At 39.5% G+C, this 19,577-nt stretch overlaps 1 protein-coding gene across 4 annotated transcripts in view; it reads left to right on the forward strand.

The window, feature by feature from the left end:
• The window catches only part of WDR7 (WD repeat domain 7), a 364,018-nt gene that overhangs the window by 1,739 nt on the left and 342,702 nt on the right, over positions 1-19,577 (forward strand). For 2 of the 4 annotated variants that reach the window (XM_027577315.2, XM_027577319.1), the window contains exons 2-4: positions 768-826; positions 5,423-5,490; positions 10,068-10,313. The gene's annotated coding sequence lies outside the window, so the exon portion shown is untranslated. The remainder of the gene's footprint in view (positions 1-767; positions 827-5,422; positions 5,491-10,067; positions 10,314-19,577) is intronic. The other 2 variants (XM_027577316.1, XM_027577317.1) reach the window with 2 other exon arrangements.

Consider the following 19,577-nt stretch of genomic DNA (forward strand, 5'->3'; position numbering starts at 1 on the left):
TCTACAAAGAAGGCCCAAGTTTCTTCCTTACCCTATTAGTAGTAATTAAAACAAAAATAATATTCACAGTTAATTGGTCTCCTATGAAATTTAGGTAATGTTTAATATCATTAAGTAAAATAAACTTTTGGTGGATGAAATTTTCCCCCAAAATGTTATTTTTTTAATTTGTTTATACCACCCTGAAAACTCCATTTACTAGAATTTCCATGAAAATTTTAGAAAAACTTACCATTAAACTTCTGCAAGGATGACTTGAGATTATTTTTAAAAGGATGATACACTTTCTCCATTCCTGAGATGAACATATTCAGAAATGCAGAATACACTGCACATAAACTCCCTCCACCCCATCCCTCACTTGGTGGGCATCACTCTTAGAGGACACGGTTTCCCAGGGTCTATTTAGCCTCAGCCTCAGAATTCTATTCAGCTCCACCCACTACCAGAATCAGCAGTCAGGATGAAACCTATCTGCCATCTCACGTCTTACTATAACTGTTATGACCTGAAATCCATAGATCTCAAACTGCAGTGAGCTTATTAAAATGTGGGTTTCTGGTGTCACACCCAGAAATTCTGATTCAGTAGTGCTAGTGCATGGCCCAAGAATCTGAATTTTAACAGGCATCCAGAGAAGCTGATGCAAGGAGTCCATATTTTTAGAACCATTATTTGCTCCTACTTGTCTACTGTCACATAGCATTTAGAATGCATTTAATATGTACAAGGTACTGTGATAATGCTTTGAAACACCTTTCTTCCAGGGACATCAAAAGGGAGATAAGACACTTCTACAAAAGCTAATAATACAAGGTAAAATGTGGTAAGTGCCATAGCAGAACTATAGATAACATACTATAGTGGTTGAGAAAAAGAAGAGAACATTTCCAGCTGGAATGAGCAGAGAATGCTTTATGAAGTAATATGTTCTAATATTCAGGCCTGGATAAAAATAAGAAATGCATAAATTTCTTCATTCACAGAAATGACTCCTGACTTTCCTCTTAACTCATCAAGAATATAGTTCACTTTAGACTCACCCATTTTTATTAAGCTCAGCCAGTCACTAGAGGAAGCTTTTCTATCATAACTTGTAGCTGCCATGGGTTCACTTGGCTGACTTTACATATAGATATGTTGGAGATACATCATCCATGGCTTTATCTCTCCCATAGCCCTTTGCCCATGGTAGGTACAAAATGAGTATCGGTTGGATAAATGAATGGCTAGGAAGCATAATAAGTATCGCAAAATGCAGGGGTACAAGAAATATTACTTTGATGTATAACTCAATATCATTTTGACTCTGAATCCTCACCCTCCTCCTGTAGTCAACTAGAACAAAAACAACCTTATCTCCTCCTCTGCCTGCTTCAGAAATTGTACCAAATTTCTGGATTTAGAGTGGAAGTGGGGCTTTGGAGTCTAGATGTCTAGGAGCACTGTCTCTTTCTACACACCATCTTGAAATCTAGCTCTTTCTGCTTCATGTGACTACCTCAGGGATTGGGACCCTTTGTTTGAAGCTGCCTATAGACCCATCTGCCTAGACGCACCAGTCTGCCATTTCTTCTGGGGTGTTCTTCGTCCCTTCTCCCCTCCATAAAGATTTTCCCTTGTTTTCATTAAGAGTTTTATACTTTCAGCTTTTAAGTTTATTTGATCCACCATCCACCTTTTTGAGCCAGTTTGATGCTAATCATTTAAAAGTATTCTCATGATAGGAAAGAAAGGCACAATTTTCCAGTTTCATATATATTTGTGTGTTTGTTGGGGAGGCAGTATGCAATAACCATAAAATCACTGATACGAGTTTTTCTTTAAATGTAGTCCTCCTGTAAAAAGTGGAGGAAATGCCACTTTCTGATTTTTTGAAGAGCAATAGCAAGAATATAATGTAGAGAGAACTTTTATTCTACAAAAAAAGTCTTCATAAATTCCTCTGAGATATAATATACCTCTTTAAATAACTGAATTTGTATTTGCAGAAGCCCAAGTATATAGATTTATTGATGAATTCCATAAACCATATGAAATCCCCCATTAACTTATCAAAATTACAACTACCCCAAAATTCTACATAAAAATAACTTCTCCCTGGGGTGCCTGGGTGTCTTGGTCGATTAAGCGTCTGACTCTTGATTTTGGCTCAGGTCATGGTCTCAGGGTTGTAAGATCAAGCCCTGTACAGGACTCTGGGCTCAGGGAGGAATCTGCTTCTCTCCTTCTATCTCCTCCTCTGTCCCTCCCCCGCTCATGCTCTCTCTGTCTCTGAAATAAATAAATCTTAAGAAAATAACTTCTGCTTAATAGCTTATTACCTTATTCCTGAAGAAGTAGAAAACATATCAGTTTAATTCTTTAATCAACCTGGTAATTTATTTAAAAAATAATTTTAGATAAGCTTTGATTTATTCTTAAAGTCTTGAGGGAAAAATATGTAATTTATGTAATATAAGTATTAAGTAGAAAGGACATCCTGCTTCATAATTTCCAAACCTTTTCTAGTAGGCTTTTGAATTTGAAAATTGAATACCATTTCCCATGGCTGTCCCTAGGTGGCGCAGTGTCTTTCAGTCAAAGGGGTATGATTTCCCCTTAGATATCAAATGCTTTTTTTTTTAAGATTTTATTTATTTATTTGACAGAGAGAGACACAGCGAGAGAGGGAACACAAGTAGGGGGAATGGGAGAGGGAGAATCAGGCCTCCCACTGAGCAGGGAGCCTGATGTGGGACTCGATCCCAGGACCCTGGGATCATGACCTGAGCCCAAGGCAGACGCTTAACCACTGAGCCACCCAGGTGCCCCTCAAATGCTTTTTTTCTTTAATTTAATTTTATTATGTTATGTTAATCACCATACATTACATCATTAGTTTTTGATGTAGTGTTCTATGATTCATTGTTTGCGTATAACACCCAGTGCTCCATGGAATATGCAATGCGTGCCCTCTTTAATACCCATCAGCAGGCTAACCCATCGCCCCACCCCCCTCCCATCTAGAACCCTGTTTGTTTCTCAGAGTCCATAGTCTTTCATGGTTCGTCTCCCCCTCCGATTTCCCCCCCTTCATTTTTCCCTTCCTACTATCTTTTTTTTTTAACATATAATGTATTATTTGTTTTTTTTTTTAAGATTTTATTTATTTATTTGAGAGAGAGAGAATGAGAGATAGAGAGCACGAGAGGGAAGGGGGTCAGAGGGAGAAGCAGTCTCCCCGCTGAGCAGGGAGCCCGATGTGGGACTCGATCCCGAGACTCCAGGATCATGACCTGAGCCGAAGGCAGTCGCTTAACCAACTGAGCCACCCAGGCACCCTATAATGTATTATTTGTTTCAGAGGTACAGGTCTGTGACTCGTCAGTCTTACACAATTCACAGCGCTCACCATAGCACATACTCTCTCCAATGTCTATCACTCAGCCACCCCGTCCCTCCCACCCCCCAGCACAAATGCTTCTTTAAATAATGCTGTCAAGTCCCCAGACGGACCATTTGCCCCACTAACACCATATTCCTTAGTTTTGGATGCTAGGCAGTGTCTTGGAGGAGAGAGTTTTCTAGGAAATCATGGAGTGACCCATCACCATCGTAAATCTCGTCCTCCTAGAACATACTGAAGAAACTTGCTAGCAATTCTGAGTCAGTTTTGGATGCTTCCCAGGAATGTAAAACAGCTTTTTTATTCTGAAATTTATATCTGAGGTTCAGAAGTCATTAAGCTGCCTAGAGTTGCTATTAAGAAGGCTAGATAGATAAATATTTCTATCACTTCAGCCTTTGAGATAAAAATCCATATTTTAATTTTTTAAACAGTGTGTTGGGAGTTAGAATTAACTCTTTGAAACTGAAAAACTACACATGCCTTCATATAACTGTGTTTTCACTTAATCACTCATAAAGAGAGTTATTTTTTGGCTTAAGGTAGTGTAGTAGAGATTGTCTGATTAGAATGTACACTTAGAGAAGAAATGCCTCCCAATAAAGACTTTTGCTGTGTCCAGAACCCTCTCTCAGGCATGCCCTTGAGCAAACACATACACCAAGCATATACAACCTCATCAGTCAGCCCATTCCTGAGGGGCAGTATGTGCATACTCTCAGTACCTCTGAGGGCCAGGCACTGCAGACATTCAATAAAAATAAAATATATGTTAGCTTCTATCCAGTAAGGAAGTGGTTATTTACACAATGTTAAAAACAGTATTTTCCACCAAAATTCAGAATATTAGAATCAGAAGAAAATTAGGGGGATCAGACCCAACTGGTAGAAAGTACCAAAGCACACCACTTCTCACACTTTTTTGCACTCATTGTAGATGTATCTCTCTCCCTGCTAGACTGAACATTTTGACCACAGAACCAGGTTTTGCACTATCTGAATGTCCATCTCAGTGTAGCACCCAATACCACTGGATGTTGAATAAATGATGCTTTCCACCTTGCCAAATTATATTTAGGACAAGTAAAAGAAAGTACTGTTTCATGAAAATAGAATTAAAATTAAAGTACTCATAGACACTGCCCCCGGCCCCACCCAACCCAGATTATTGTGGAGCAAATGCCAGGCATCATATAATTTCATCTGTAGTATTTTAGCCTGCATGTCTAGAAGATAAGGATTCCTTTAAAAATAACCTTCATAACCAAAATACCATTATCACACCTAAAATGTTAACAGTGCTTCCTTAATATCATCAAATATTCACTTAATGTTAAAATTCTCATTTTCTCCTAATTTATTTTATGACATTTGAATCAGTATCAAAATAAGGTATATACATTGCATTGGTCGATATCTATCTCATCTCGTTTTTTTTTAAGATTTTATTTATTTATTTGAGAGAGAGAAAGAATGAGCTGCGTGAGGGGCAGAGGATGAAGCAGACTCCCTGCTGAACAGGGAGCCCAATGTGGGACTCGATCCTGGGACTCTGGGATTATGACCTGAGCCGAAGGCAGACACTTAACCGACTGAGCCACCCAGGCACCCCTGTTTCATCCCGTTTTTATTAAAACTTTATTTCTTTTTCCTGAATTTTTATTTGAAACGATTCAAATGGACAGAAAAGTTGCAGCAGCAACAGAAATACCAGTAGCAGAAGTGGAGGAAGAGGGAGAAGAAGGTGGCACAGTGAGAAGGAGGGTACACTTTCTTGCTAGCCACTGGGGACTCCCCAACAAGAGTGTGCTCATGACTAACTTTGCTGTGCTCAGATGTTTGCCAGGGCTGCCCCAAGAATAGGTAATCCCAGCTGGAAAGCTGAGGAGACCCTGAAGAAGCTTGTAGCAGGAGCAGTAAGCAAACCCTCTCCATGGAGCTCGAAAGTGGAATTTCCTGGAAGGAAAATCTGGGCAGTGCATCTTTGTGTCTTCCATGGTCCACTTTGTGACACATGGATCCTCTTCTTGGCAGGGGATTGAAGAACAACTCTCCCCCGGCTCTGGTGGTTCTCTCATCCTGACGGGAGAAAGAAGAGAGAGGTTAGTAGGACAAACTACAACCCTTGTTGCTACAGCCTATGACAGTGCATCATGCCCTTCTTTTTTTTTTTTTTTTTTTAAGATTTTATTTATTTATTTGAGAGAGAGAGAGAGAGCATGGGGGAGGCACAGAGTGAGAGGGAGAAAGAGTTTCAAGAGACTTTGTGCTGAGCACAGAGCCCGATGCGGGGCTCAGTCCCAGGACCCTGAGCTCACAACCTGAGCTAAAACCAAGAGTTAGCTGTTCAACCAACTGCACTACTCCAGCACCCCTCAAGTCCTTCTTTACTATCCTAATTTCCCCTCATTGATCTTGGTAGCTTGATGAGGGACTCCAAACCCTTGTTTGTGAGGAGCTCAAGCACTCCCAACTTTAACACGTTCACTCTTTCCTAGAAAGTGTAAGTATGAACCAAATAGAGATATTTCTAGAGAAAGACATCCTGTTACTTAGAAGAAATTGTTTGATTTAGCGGAAGTCATGAGATAGGAAAAAAGAAGTCTCACCAGTTGACTTTCATGTCATGTGAGAAAGTACAAAGGGAAGCTCTTAAAGAATTATAATTACGCAAAACCATGCAAAGAACACTTACTAATCTACTCTGCTGCAACATGATAAATTGTGAAGACCGCTAGTACTAACATGAAGCTCCCAACCGTGACATGACTTCTAGGCGAATGGGTCCACTAAGGAAGGGACAGAATTAGCAAAGTATTAGGCCCTGTGGGGAACACCAAATCACAGATTTACAACCTACAGGAAAAAAATAATAGCACACATGAAACAATCTGGAAATGACAGTAGTAATGAGGTTAGTTGGACCACCAGGCAGAAATTTGTAAAATGCAGGAGCAAATCTCCTTGCCTTTTGGAAAACTAACTTGGAACTTAGAAAGTCCAGGAAGCATTGGTGTATTGTAGGGTAATTGTTACTAAATTCTAAAGATAGGGTACTACTTAAGTTTTATTTTTTTAAATGCCTATATCATTAAAACATAGCATGTTAAAATTTTTGACCCTTACCCCATGCGTTCTGTTTATGGTTCTCTTCTGGTAACAACTATACGTTATTGGTTAAAACAGTGATGACAACTTCTCCTTTGTCTCCGTGCCTCTCTGTCTCCTCCACCTAGTGTACATGATGCATTGTTGCCGGGCCGATTTTTGTGGCTGACACACCCTCCAGGGATTCCCCAGTGAGCCACACTCTGTCCAATCCTCCCTCCTTGAGTGCACATGATACCTGTCACTTGCTTCTAACCAGTAGAATATGGCAAACAGTGACGGGCTGTCACTCCCTTCATTAAGTTACTATCTGCAGATTTATCTGTCCTTATCTCTATCTATAGCCATATAACTCTATCTTTCTTGCACCCACTAGAGAGATGCTCTTTGCTGGCCTTGAAAAAGTGAGCTGCCACATGAAAGGTCTTTGGTAAGGCTCAGGTGACCAGGAACTGTAGGTGTCCTGTAGGACATGAGGGTCCTTAGACATTTATCCACAAGGACAGGAATCAGATTCAGATTCTTCCCTAGTTGAGCCTCCAGATGAGATTGCAGTGTGACTGACATCTCAATTGTCGCCTTGTGTGATCACAGAGGACCCAGGTAAATTGTGCCTGAACTCCTTTCCCATGGAAACTGCGAGGCAGTACTAAACTTGTGGGAATTTGTTATATAGCAATAAAACCAAATGTAATGTTGTTAGGAAAAGCACCACTCTAATATATTGGTCAAAAGTGTTCAGTGGCTTTTCACTTCCTTTGGAATAAAGTCCTGAAGGCTTCTAAGGGCATTCAAGGCCTCTCCTTATCTGACCTTATTCTATTTTCCACATGTTATTTTTTTATTACTGGGCTTAGGCCCAATCTGAGAAAGACTGTATCAACCAAAGAGAGAGTTCCAGGGCAAAGATTGCCCATTGAAGGAGTCCCTCATGGGGCAGAAATAACTAAGTCTTAATACCACAGTTTCCCTTATATCTGCTTTATGTCCCCTGTACTTCACTTCTAATTTAACTCTCTGTTTATTATATATGTGTCTATATATATTCGTGTTTTACATTTCATATGTTATATGTATACACACACTTGTATACATTTCAAAACTAGCAACAAAATTGTTTTCCTTTCCCAGTTCTTCCTATTCCAAATCCAATTCGTTTTTGTAGACCTCCATGAAATCTAATGTGATTATCCTTCCTCATCTCAGCCTAGAAGTAACTCATCTCTTCTCCACTACTCCTTATGTACTCCTTATTTCTCATACTGTGCTATATTATAGCCATACGTCTTGGGGGAAATTTGCCATTCTTTTTAGCTGCCCAAACACTTTCCAATGTTTAGAGAATTCCTCATTTTGTGAGCCTTGGTGGGAAGCAAAGCTTGCTTTCCTCTATAGAACTGAACATGCCAAATTCTTCCTTTCTTGGCTTTGCTTTCAGTTAAGGTTCAATAAATTGATGTTGAACTGGATTTTTTGGTTGTGTAAATCTTTTAAGATTTTTGTATAATTCCTCTAGATGACAGGAATAAATAATTTACTCAAAAAATATACTCAGGATCAACTACTGAAGGTCCAAGTCTTAATTTTCAGGAAGTTTACACATGTAAAATATATATGTGCATATAAAAATGTGTGAATTTTTCTGAAACAGAAGCATGTTATTCATTAATGTTTGAATCTTTATTTTAGTCCTGTGGCTCAGGAGATTGCATGCATTTATATATAGACTTTGGCAATACGTTTTGTAAACTTGGTAGAGAGGGGCCAGAGTGTTAGTAGTCTGAAGGTTTCTCATTAATCTTCCTATTAACCTTTGTATTCCTAGGAAGGTATTTGAACCATGTAAGTTCAATTAATATTTGTTGAATAAAAGTCAACTTTAGGAGGGATATTTTATGGATTTCCTTTACAAACCAAACAAGCTTTAATGAAGCCTAAGATTATCCCCTGGTAACCACTCTGCTTCCTGTATTTCCAAAAAGTTCTTGTAAATTGTAAAGGGGATTATGAACTTAATGGTTTAAATGTATTCATCATCACAACAGAGTGAATGAGTGTATTGAACCCAGCTGTCCAAAGAATTAATTTCTTCTATTTAACATAATTTCCCTGCTCTTCCTCTGCCCCCATGTGATTGCAAGGCAGTTAGTCAAAAGTTGAAGAAAATCGTAGACTCCCAATTTGCAGTATAAGACAGTTTCAGAATTGCTGATTTTCAAGTGTTCTCTTGACTTCCTTGGTCAACATTATGATTTAGTTTTTCTCAAGATGGCAGCAGAGCTGTACTCTACAAATAAACAGCATATAGGAAACAACACCTTAGACATAAAGGAGGCTAAGGGGCCTAGTGAGGGAAAAGGGGGTGTGCCCCCCAGAACAGTGATAGGTCTGCAATGTGTTGCAGGGAGGAGGACTGTCTATGCTGGAAAGAAGGGGAGGAAAGAGTTTGTCATTTGCAGGAATAATAAATTGACAGGAAGCCTTTTGACTAAACCAACACTTAGGTCTCTTTTGACAGGAAAGGATCCTGTCTCAAGGAGTTGTTTCTGCCCTGTTCTACTCCCCTAGTGAATCCCCTGCTTCCGACCCATCCAGCAGGATTTTGCTACCCAGGACTCAATCCAAGGACCAGAAGCAAAGGGAACCTGGGAACTCCTTAGCAATGGAGGATCTCAGAAACCCACTTTAGACCTACTGAATCAGAAACTTTATTTTGACAGCCTCCCCAGGTGATTCGTTTACAGAACTTACTTTTGGGGACTGCAATGGAATTCTTGTCCCATAAATCCGTTGGTGAGATTATGAAGGACAAACTGACAATTGGCTGCCAGCATCGCCCCAGTTTCTCCCTTGGCTACTATTCATTAGTTCAACAAATATTTGGGAGGCAGATGGGCAGTCGTAATAAGTAATTAATATTTATTGAGCTCGTTTAGCCTCCTAGATACCCATGAGGTTATTATGCCTATTTTTTATATGGGGACTTGAGAATGAAGACAAGTATCATGCCCCAGATGACAGTAACAGTGCGCACTGGAGGCCCCGGGATCCCAATGCAACCCTCTCTGAATTCAGATCTCCTGCTCCACCAGGCTCTACCGCCCACACAGAGAGTGTACATTCATTCCCTCTTCTCTACAGGAATGTTGTACAAGGTCAGACTTCCTCTAGTCCAGAAGCAGAGTTCCTCCTCTGGCTCTCTGTGTCGTGGGCAAATTTTAAGTTCGAAGTCAGAAGGAAACAGTAACTGAATTCCAGAGCTAACACTTTCCAAGTGTCTGGACAGAGCCGCAGGGCAGAAGAGTAAACTTGCAACATCCTGGGAACACCTAGACTTGCCATTTCATTCTTCCCTCCATCTTGGTCCTCCCAGGATGGGCATTGGAGGCGAGACGAGAGCCTAGACCACACTTCCCATAATAAAAATGGCGGCCGTGCACTCTTCGCCCACAGTCGACACCCTAACCTCCGTTCGGTCTCCTTGGTAACGTGGCCAGCTTCTCTGGCTCCAGCCTCGGCCAGGCAAGTATGGAAATGATGATCATTTCCCTCCCCCTCATTTTTGCGACAGTTGCAGCGAAAGTCACGGCAGTTGGGTGTCAGCTGATTTACTGCAGCGGCGGCGGTGGCAGCGGCGGCAACGGCACCTTGCAACCTCGGTGGGGAGACGCCGGCTGGGCTCGGGTTGTGGTTTGCCTACCCGGATTTGAGCACCCCACATCTTCCTCACATAACGTCCTCGCCTTGTCCACCTTTGACGGGGCGCCCACGGGTGGTGGGACGGACAACATCGCGGCATGAGATGAAGCTGTGACAGGTGAGGAGGCTTTCGAGCTAATCCAGGGGGAACCCCAGCGTGGGACGTGCTTGCAGTGGAGGTCAGGGGCCGGGGGTCAAGGGTCACAGTCAGTTCTGGCCGGGGACGGTGCCAGCTGTTCGAGCGCTGCTGATGGAAGTTCTCTGTTCTTGACCGAGCCTGCAGGTTCAGGCCCACAGCTAGGCGCCTTTGCCCGGAGCGGGGATTCGACCAGGGGTCTTTGGGGTTCCTTGGCCTGGTGAATGACATTTGCTTCAGGCGACACTGGCTTTGGTTTTGAGATGGGACCGCCCTGCCCTCAGTGGCAATCTAAACAGTGAGGTGGTTTGTGATGATGAGTGGGTGGTTATTGACTGTGCTTTCGGATAATGTGCTTGCTTTTGGGGTACCATGCTCTCCTTACCTATTGGTACTTCTCTCCAGTTTGCCCTTGCCTAAGGTATTAACGTCTGTTAGAGTTTCATCTTTGAGGTGCCACCTGCCTGCCCTCCATCCTTTTGCCCTGGGACTTGGCTTAAGGATACCTGCTACTCCCACTTACTTACTTTTGGGTCCCAGCGTTCTGAAGCCATATGTTTGGAGTCAGCATTACCCTGCCCTTGATTCAAAAATTGCGTTTTATGTTTTGATTCACTTGCTTTGTCAATTTCTCAGGTCCCAGGCAGAATTTGCTGGTTCTTGTAGCTTGAAATTATGGCAGGTACAGTTGCATCTTAGACAGCATTGGCAATGTTGATGCTACGGATTTTAGGATTCAGTGAGAGGAACAGCTTGCTTTCATGGTAACATTTGCCATAAGCCAAAAATGGCAGGCTATGACTCTTTTAGATGCTTATTGCTTAGGACTTTATGAATAAGATGGCAAGAATTGCAGGGTGTAAAAGAAAAATTGAGTTTTTGAAATTTTGGTATGACACAGATTTTCTTGCTTTATAAGCTACTTGTGACAGTGGAAGTGGAGAGCAGTTTAAAAGTAAAAATAGTGTGTTGAAAGGCCTTTATTTACGAAGAATCCAAAACTGCCTTGATTTCATTGAAAATAACATCTTAGTTATTTCAGATTGGGAAAACAGTATAAATAGATAGTAAATGCCTTGTTAATTTCAACAAGAGATTCTTACAGAGAATTTATTTACTTAAATGTCTATCTTTATTTTTAAAATACTCCAGAGCTCTACTTAAAACTAGACTCTACATTTTTTCTTACTGCCACCTGTACATAGCTAAATTTTAAAAGATTTGGTAGGTAAATCAAAGGGACTGGGCCTTACTTTATTTATCATTATGGGAACTTACATTTTGAGTAGCGAATCTTGTATCTTATAATTTCCTTTTATTTTTATCTTGGATATAAGTTCTGTTTTGAAACAAAGTGAGTGGGGTGGTTTATTTAACAGGCTTAGCATTGAACACTTTAAAAGTAGTGAGCTAGTTTTTGTGTCTTTGTCATGAGAAAAGCAGGATAACATTTAGCTTTAGTAGCATTCTCTGTGTTAGGTGTGAGTACTTAAAAAGTTTGTTTTGGACCTCAGGTGAAGAGAATTGAATTAATTTTCTCAATTCATTGATCATCATTGGCTGTTCAAGGTGTGTTTCCTGGTTTTTTTTTTATTCATTGTATTTTATTTCCAATTCCCACTCCATTTCCTTGCTCATCAACCCATGGGAAACCGTTTTTAACATGTGTGATGTGTATCCTTATGTTCGTATGTGTTATTAAATGTATATTGTTTTGGGTGCCCACATTTTTGATTTTTAGAGATATGGTATATTTTGTATATGTTACATATCACATATGTTATATAATATTGTATATTGAAAATTTTTTTCTCTTCCTACCACGTTTTAAAGATCTATTTGTGTCACTCTCCATTGCATCTGACTGCTGCACAGTATTTCAGAGAGTATATCCGTGACAGGTTTCCACCTACTCTCCTATTTGCAGATACCCATTTTACCTTTATTTTCCTACTGCTGTAAACAATTCTATAATAAACATACCTCCAAGATCTCTGTGATGCTTTCTTTGAGATTTACATCCAGGAATGTGATTTCTGGATCACAAGGCATTCATATATTTTATCAAAGGACTGCTAGATTGTGTTTCAGAACAAACTGTAATAGTTTATACCTCTGCAGGCAGGTCTGGGGGGTTTCTGTGCCCTTGTAGCTCCACTGTTGCTTAGTGTTACCCAGTGTCCTAGTTTTTCCACACTAATTGGTACAAAGTAAAATCTCATTTTAAATTACATTTCACTATTACTAAGGAGTTTGAGGATTTCTTCGTGTGCATTTTATCTTTTTGATTTTCCCTTTTGTAAAATTGTTCATCCCTTTCTCATTTTTGAGGTTTCATTCCTTGTTGATCTGCAGAAGCTCTTGTATTTCCTTAGATACTAGTCTTTTAAATATTTTAAGTATCCCTGTTCCTATTTTGTCGTTTGTCTGTAACATTTTTCATAATGTGCTTCATTGAACAGAAATCCTCAATTTTGATGTAGTCAGATTTTTAAAAATTTGCCTTATGGTTTGTGCTTTGGGGGTTTTAAGAAGTCTTTTCCCAAATCCTATGTCATAAAATTACTCTTATTTTGTGTTCTACTAACTTCATAGTTCTCCGTGAAATGTGTAGGTCTTTAGTGCATCCTGAGTCTTTTTATATGTCACAAGGAAGAGATTCAGTTTATTTTCCATATAGTGTGCCAGTTTTCCAAGCGGCATTCTCTCCTTTACCCTTAGATAAGATGCTACACTCATTGTATATCAAGTTCTCATACATACTCTGAATACTGTCTTGTGTTCCTTTGGTTTGTTTGCTCTTGCTGTAATACCATGTGGTTTTCACACAATGGCTTTGTATTAATTTTTTTCCCCTATATGAATAATTCTTCCCATTTTGTTTTAGCCTGTGTTTGAAATAATTATGGATCATAGGAAGTTGCAAAAATAGTACAAAGAGGGCTGGTTCCCCCAGTGGTTACATTTTATATAACATCACCCAATTTCCCGCAATTGTTACATTTTATCCAACTATATATATATAGCTAAACCCAGAAATTGACATTGGTGCAATGCCTGTGAATGGCTCAATGCCATTTTATCACCTGTGTAGATACCTGTAACCATCACTGCAGTCAAGATAGAGAACTGTTCCATCATCATGAAAATCTCCTTCCCACTACACCTTTTGAGTCACATTCATCTCCTTTCAATCCCCAACCTCTGCTCACTAATCAGTTTTACATCTCTATAATTGTATCTGTACAGGAAGTCTGTATAAATGGAATTACACAACATAAGATTTTTTGAGATTGAGATTCATCCAAATTGTTGCATGAGATAATTTTTGAGATTCATCCAAATTGTTGCATAATTTGAGTAGCATCCCATGGTATATGTGTACTGCAGTTTGTGTAACCATTCACTGGGACATTGGGGCTCTTTCTAGTTTTTGGCTTTTAAAAATGAAGGTGCAATGAACATTCTTGTACAATGTGTGTGTGTGTGTATGTATATGTACGAAGTTTCACGTTTTCTGGGATAACTGCCTTGGAAGGTGATTGCTGGGTGGTATGATAAGTGTAGGTTTAGTTTGTGAAGAAACTGCCAAACTGTTTTTGCAGAGTGGCTGCACCATTTTATGTTCCCAGCAGCAATGTATGAGAGAGAGAGTTTCTTTGCATCCTTGCCAGCATTTGGTATTATCACTATATTTTTATTTTATTTTTTTTAAAGATTGTATTTATTTATTTGACAGAGAGAGAAAAACAGCAAGAGAGGAACACAAGCAGGGAGAGTGGGAGAGGGAGAAGCAGGCTTCCCGCCAAGCAGAGAACCTGATGTGGGGCTCGATCCCAGTACGCTCGATCATGACCTGAGCCGAAGGCAGATGCTTAACGACTGAGCCACCCAGAAGCCCCGCTATATTTTTATTTTAGCTGTTTAGATGTGTAGTGATATCTCATTGTGGTCTTAATTTGCCCCTCCAAATGGCTAGTGATATTAAGTATCTGGTGGGGCAAGTTCTCCATTCTTTGCCCATTTTCAAAGTTGGTTTAGCTATTTGTGGATTTTTACTCTTTTCTATATATTTTAGAGCTAGAGTTTCTAAAAACAACATAACTAGAATTTTGATTGAGGATGCATTGAATATATAGATTTATTTTGGGGAGAATTGAACTTTGTAATACTAGGTCATCTTATCCAAGAACATTGAATGGTCTTCCGTTTATGACTGAGCCGAATTTTTGTTGTTGTTGTTTAAAAAAATATTGTGCCTAGATACTATTTTAAAGTAGATTATTGTAGATAGAAGAAAATGCTACTTATTTCCATATATTGATTTTATCTTTGTTGTGTTCTACGAGACAGAGATCAAAATTCATAGTATAAATCTGGAAATAATTTTAGTATTTGTAGTATTAGGCCTGGAACTAGGTAGTGCCTTTATTCCTGGTTTGTCTATTACATTTCTCTGTGACACTTATCTGTTTGTTGGGACAGGTGATTAAAAATATGTGGTTAGTGAGGTTTGTACGTTCTTTTCCCATTTTGTCCCTTTCATTGTTGCACTTTATACAAAGTTCATAGTCTTAGCTATGTGCGTGCCATTGATCATCAAAAGAACCAGCTGAGAGTTTTCCTATGGCCCAGTGAAATCCTGTCATCAATAAAGAGGATACCTTATGTTCCTACTTACAGATACTGTGATTATGATGTCAACTTAGAATCTGAACTCTGTGCATGTGGTTCATCTGATGACTTAAAACTACTTTGCTAGTGAGAGCACAAAAAATTTTGTTGGAAGGAGAAGCCCTACATCATGACTGCTTTTAGAAAGTCTTTGTCTAAGTGGAATTTTTATTTTTTTCTATTAACACATATACTATATTCATGAAACATTAAATACTTTAAATAAAATAAGGCATCTTTTCCAAAATGTGTTGATGTTTAATGAACATGTAGGGTCCTCCCCCCCCCCCCCGCCCCGCTGATAGTTGCTTGGGTTAGAAAATGTGGGAGTCAGAAAATGATGGAACAATAAAATGTTAGGGCAGTGGTGAGTAGTTCAGGGCAGAGAAAATTTCTGAAGTGCCAAGGGTTATTCTCCAGGCTCTTTTAGAATAGAAAATTACTGGAAATACATGGCTTTTTAAACCACTGTCTTCCATTCAGCTTAGCAATTGTAACTTATGACCTTTCAAGCTCACTCAATGTATTTTACTAGTGTTTTGCACGTACATATTTCTCTCTGAATGTTGGTAGTTAATATGTCAGTGATAACAGATTGATAAAAGTGTGCCAGTTACCTTCTGTTCTCACATTCAAGTTATTTATTTGGCTGTCTTCCTTAAGGGCTCTTCTTTTCTCTAAACATTTCAAATACAAACAAACAATAAAAACCACCATTAGGGGGAGTGAAAAGTTCACACTAATAAAGTATCACTTTACTTAGTTTAAGAAGCAGTTTTGTGACTCATTAACAGGCCTTTGTGAGTAGTAGTAATTAAAGTAAACCATGTCAGCTAATTAGCTGCATAGGCCCAATGGTATGTCTGGCTTCCTGTGTGTCACAGAATAAAAGAGGCTCCAATATAGGAACAACTTGCAGTTGGTGAAAAACAATTAGTGTGTTAGGGATTTGATTAGAGGGACTTATATTAATTGCTGACATTGTTACAGAAAAAGTAATTGATAAGCAACTCTTCTGTGAAATCCAAAGCATGTAAAATCAAGATGGATTTTAATTTGCAACTTTTTTGAAAACCGAAACAAACCTACTTTCTTCAGTACTTTGTTCACTTATTCAACAAATATTTGGGTGCCTGCTAAGTGGCAGAAATTCTAGGCACTGGAAATACAGTATGGAATAATAAACATAAATCATCACCTCCATGGAGCTTTGTTATAGTGGGAAAGCCAGATGACAAATAAGCAAAATGTTTGGTATGTTAAAGGATTGTAAATGCTTTGGAGAAATATAATAAAATACTGTGGAGATGGTGGATTTTACAATTTATGTTGGTCAGGAAAGGCCTCCCTGAGAAGATGACATTTTAGCAGAGACCTGAAGGGGGTGAGGGAGTGTACCATGAAGACCTGGGGGACACTTCTGAGATAAGACCCTGCCTGATAAATTGAAGAAAACAAAGAATCATAGTGGATGAAGAGAAAGCAAGGGAGAGAATAACAGCCTCACTCGTGTAGGATAGGCAGTAATAGAGTTTGGCTTTTACTCTGGGTGAGACAGGAAGGCACAGGGGGAATTCTGAGTAGCTTTGTGATATGATGTGATTTTTTAAAAAATAGTGTCATTTTGCATGCTCTGTTGAGATTGTAAAGGGGGCAAGGGTGGAAACAGGGAGACCAGTTAAGAGGCTATTGTATGATCCACGGTGGGAGTTGCTGGCAATTTGAAATGGGGTGGCAGTAGTCAAGGTATAGAGGAGTCTTGGGGTTCTGGATATAGTACTCTCTGAAGGTATTGCCAGTAGAGTTTTCTGATGGATTGGGATGTGGAATGTGTGTGAGAGAAGAATCAAAGATGATTCCTGGATTTTGGCCTATGAAGCTGTAAAAATGGAGTTGTTATTAACTAAGATGGTGAAGACTGTGGGAGGGGCAAGTTTGGGGAAGAAGACCAGGGTCTCACTTTTGAACAGGTCAAGTTTGAGAAGCTAATTAGCCATCTGGAGGGACATACTGAGTAGGAAGCTGGATAGGTGAGTTTGGAGTCAGAAGAGAGCCCCAAGCTGTAATTGGTAATTATCAACACATAGTTGGTATTTAAGCTGTGAGGCTTGGTGAAATCACTGAAGGAGGGAGAAAGGAAGGAAAGGAGTGTTGCCAGAAAAGTCCAAGGACTGAGCTCTTGGTATGCCAACATTTAAAGGTCAAAAATGAGGAAAAATGGAGACTAAAGCTAGAGATCTATCAGGGAGGTGTGAAGACTTGGAGGACAAGAGAAGTGTTTCAAGGAAGAGGAACTGTGAACTATGCCAAATGCTGCTGGTAGGTCAGGAAGAAAGGGATTAGAACTTGACATTGGATTTAGTAATGGAGAGGTCATTGGTGACCTTGTCAAGAGCAGTTTTGTGACAGGCAGAACACTTTCCTGTAGCCTCTAAGGAGAAGGGTAATGTTACAAATGAGGACATTCTGACTTGGAAAGGGGTTGCGTATTTCCCTAAGGCTTGTAAGTAGAGGAGCTGGATTAGTCCCTAGTCCGTATGACTGTCAAATCTTTGTACTTACCAGCAGACCTTACTGATCCCTAGAATATTGTGACAGTTCAACTTCCAGTTTGGGGAATTGTGTTTGTTTCTACTTCTGGGTAGTTTAATTTATGAGCAGTGAGAAACTTCAGTGCTTAATTTAGTTTTGATGGCAAAGTGAGGGAAACAAGTAGGAATAATTGGAGATGCAAATGAGATTAGAGGCGAGTGGGTCGAAGTTGGTTCTACCAAATGAGGCCTGTTTTCCCTGAAATGTAGGGGCTTGATGGGCATCGTTTGCTTTTTAGCTTAATCAGTAACTCTTAAAACTGAGGCCGTTTGGTTGATAGAGCATAAGTTGAATTCAGACATCCTGATTGCAGCTGTAGAAATTTAGAACATGACTCATGCCTCAAAATCTCTGAATCATTTTAAAAATTGTGATCTATTTTTTGACCAGATAGCTCTACAGTTCTTCACACCTGACTCTCATGCGCTCAGGGCTGTTTTGAAATAAGAAATAAGTGTAGTCTTCTGTTGCCATCTGCTCGTTGCACAAGTCCTTTTAAAACAATATCGGAACTCCCTAGAAAAAGCGGTCCTTAAGTGCCATGTTCATTGGGAATTGTTTTCTTGCACTCAAATACTAAAGTATGATCTTCTGAATACTAAGCTACTGACAAGTTTAGTGTTCAGAAGGTCGTGTCCCTCACAGCTCTTTAATTCCAGAAACCTTTTGTTCTGAGTAAGCAGCTCAGTAATTTCTTCAGTACATTTTATGGCCTAGCTGTCTTATTGCATTACAGTAAACAGTCTATGATCTGATTCAGTTTTTTCCAAGTCTTCAATAAATTGGTAACAAAAGCACAGCACAATGCAAATTCATAATCTTAATGATCACTGCCTTCATCACATCATATTGTTAATTTGACTTGAGGACACTCTTTTGACAAATGATGTAGGAATATTCTATGAGTAAACCTTTACAGACTCTTCTTTCTGTTATTGTAACCGTGGCAAGCTAGGTTCAGCTATTTAGTGTATAGTCTCTGTTACTCCTGTTCCCCGTAGGAAGGTGGGTAGCGTAGGCCTACTCTTGTTCACGTGTTGAGAGAGAATGAGTTTGTTGTCTGTAGGTCTCAGGGGGCCTGCCTGAGGCACAGGAAGTCCACGTTCTGAGACGATGTTGACTCCTTATGAAAAGTCCTGCATTTGTGGGATAGAAATACATCTTGCTTTTGCATTTGAGAGTTTAGAAAGTAATGTCAAGAAATTAACATTGATCTCATACTAGATTTTTCACATATTATTCTGTTTTATAGCTTTTAGAAATCACATGGGATATCGGCGTCACATGGGGTATTGCAGAATAGGGCGGTCTTGTCAGAGGATCGCTCCGTAGGTCATCGGTGGCTTTAAAGGAGGACCAGATAGTGCGGTGCGATATCTGGTGGTCAGTACCCTAATCAAATGGCGTGGGACAATGTGATGTTACCTGCCTCCTGTGGTGATACAGTGCGAAGTGTGCAACATCACTTAGGAAGTATTTTCGCCAAAAATGTTTTACTTGAGCCTAATGATGCCTTTAGACCCAGTTTACAGGAAAATAGGAGATAGAGAAACAAGGTAAATGACATCATAAAAAAAAATCACACAATTCTAAAATGTGTAACATTTTATAAGCAATTGATTTTGTTTTGTTTTTTAAAGTTAATATGAAAAAAGGAGGTTGGGACTGTTCTAGAACTAAAGACTAAAGAGACAAAACAACCAAATTCAATGCATACAACTTGAATATTTACTGGTTTAAAAAAAGTTATAAAAGACATTTTTTTAGACCGTTGAAGTAATTTGAATATGGACTGGATAGTATGCTCTTAGAGAATTATTATGGCGTTGATAACGGTGATTGCGATAATGATACTGTGTTTATGAAGGAGAATGCTCTTTATATTTAAGCTCTTTATTTTATTTAGTGGTGAATTGTCATGATGTGTGTAGGTTATTTTCAAATGGTTTAGCAACAGAGTATACATGTATATGTATGTAT

This window comes from Zalophus californianus, chromosome 14 (assembly GCF_009762305.2).
Source record: "Zalophus californianus isolate mZalCal1 chromosome 14, mZalCal1.pri.v2, whole genome shotgun sequence".
Lineage (NCBI taxonomy): Eukaryota > Metazoa > Chordata > Mammalia > Carnivora > Otariidae > Zalophus > Zalophus californianus.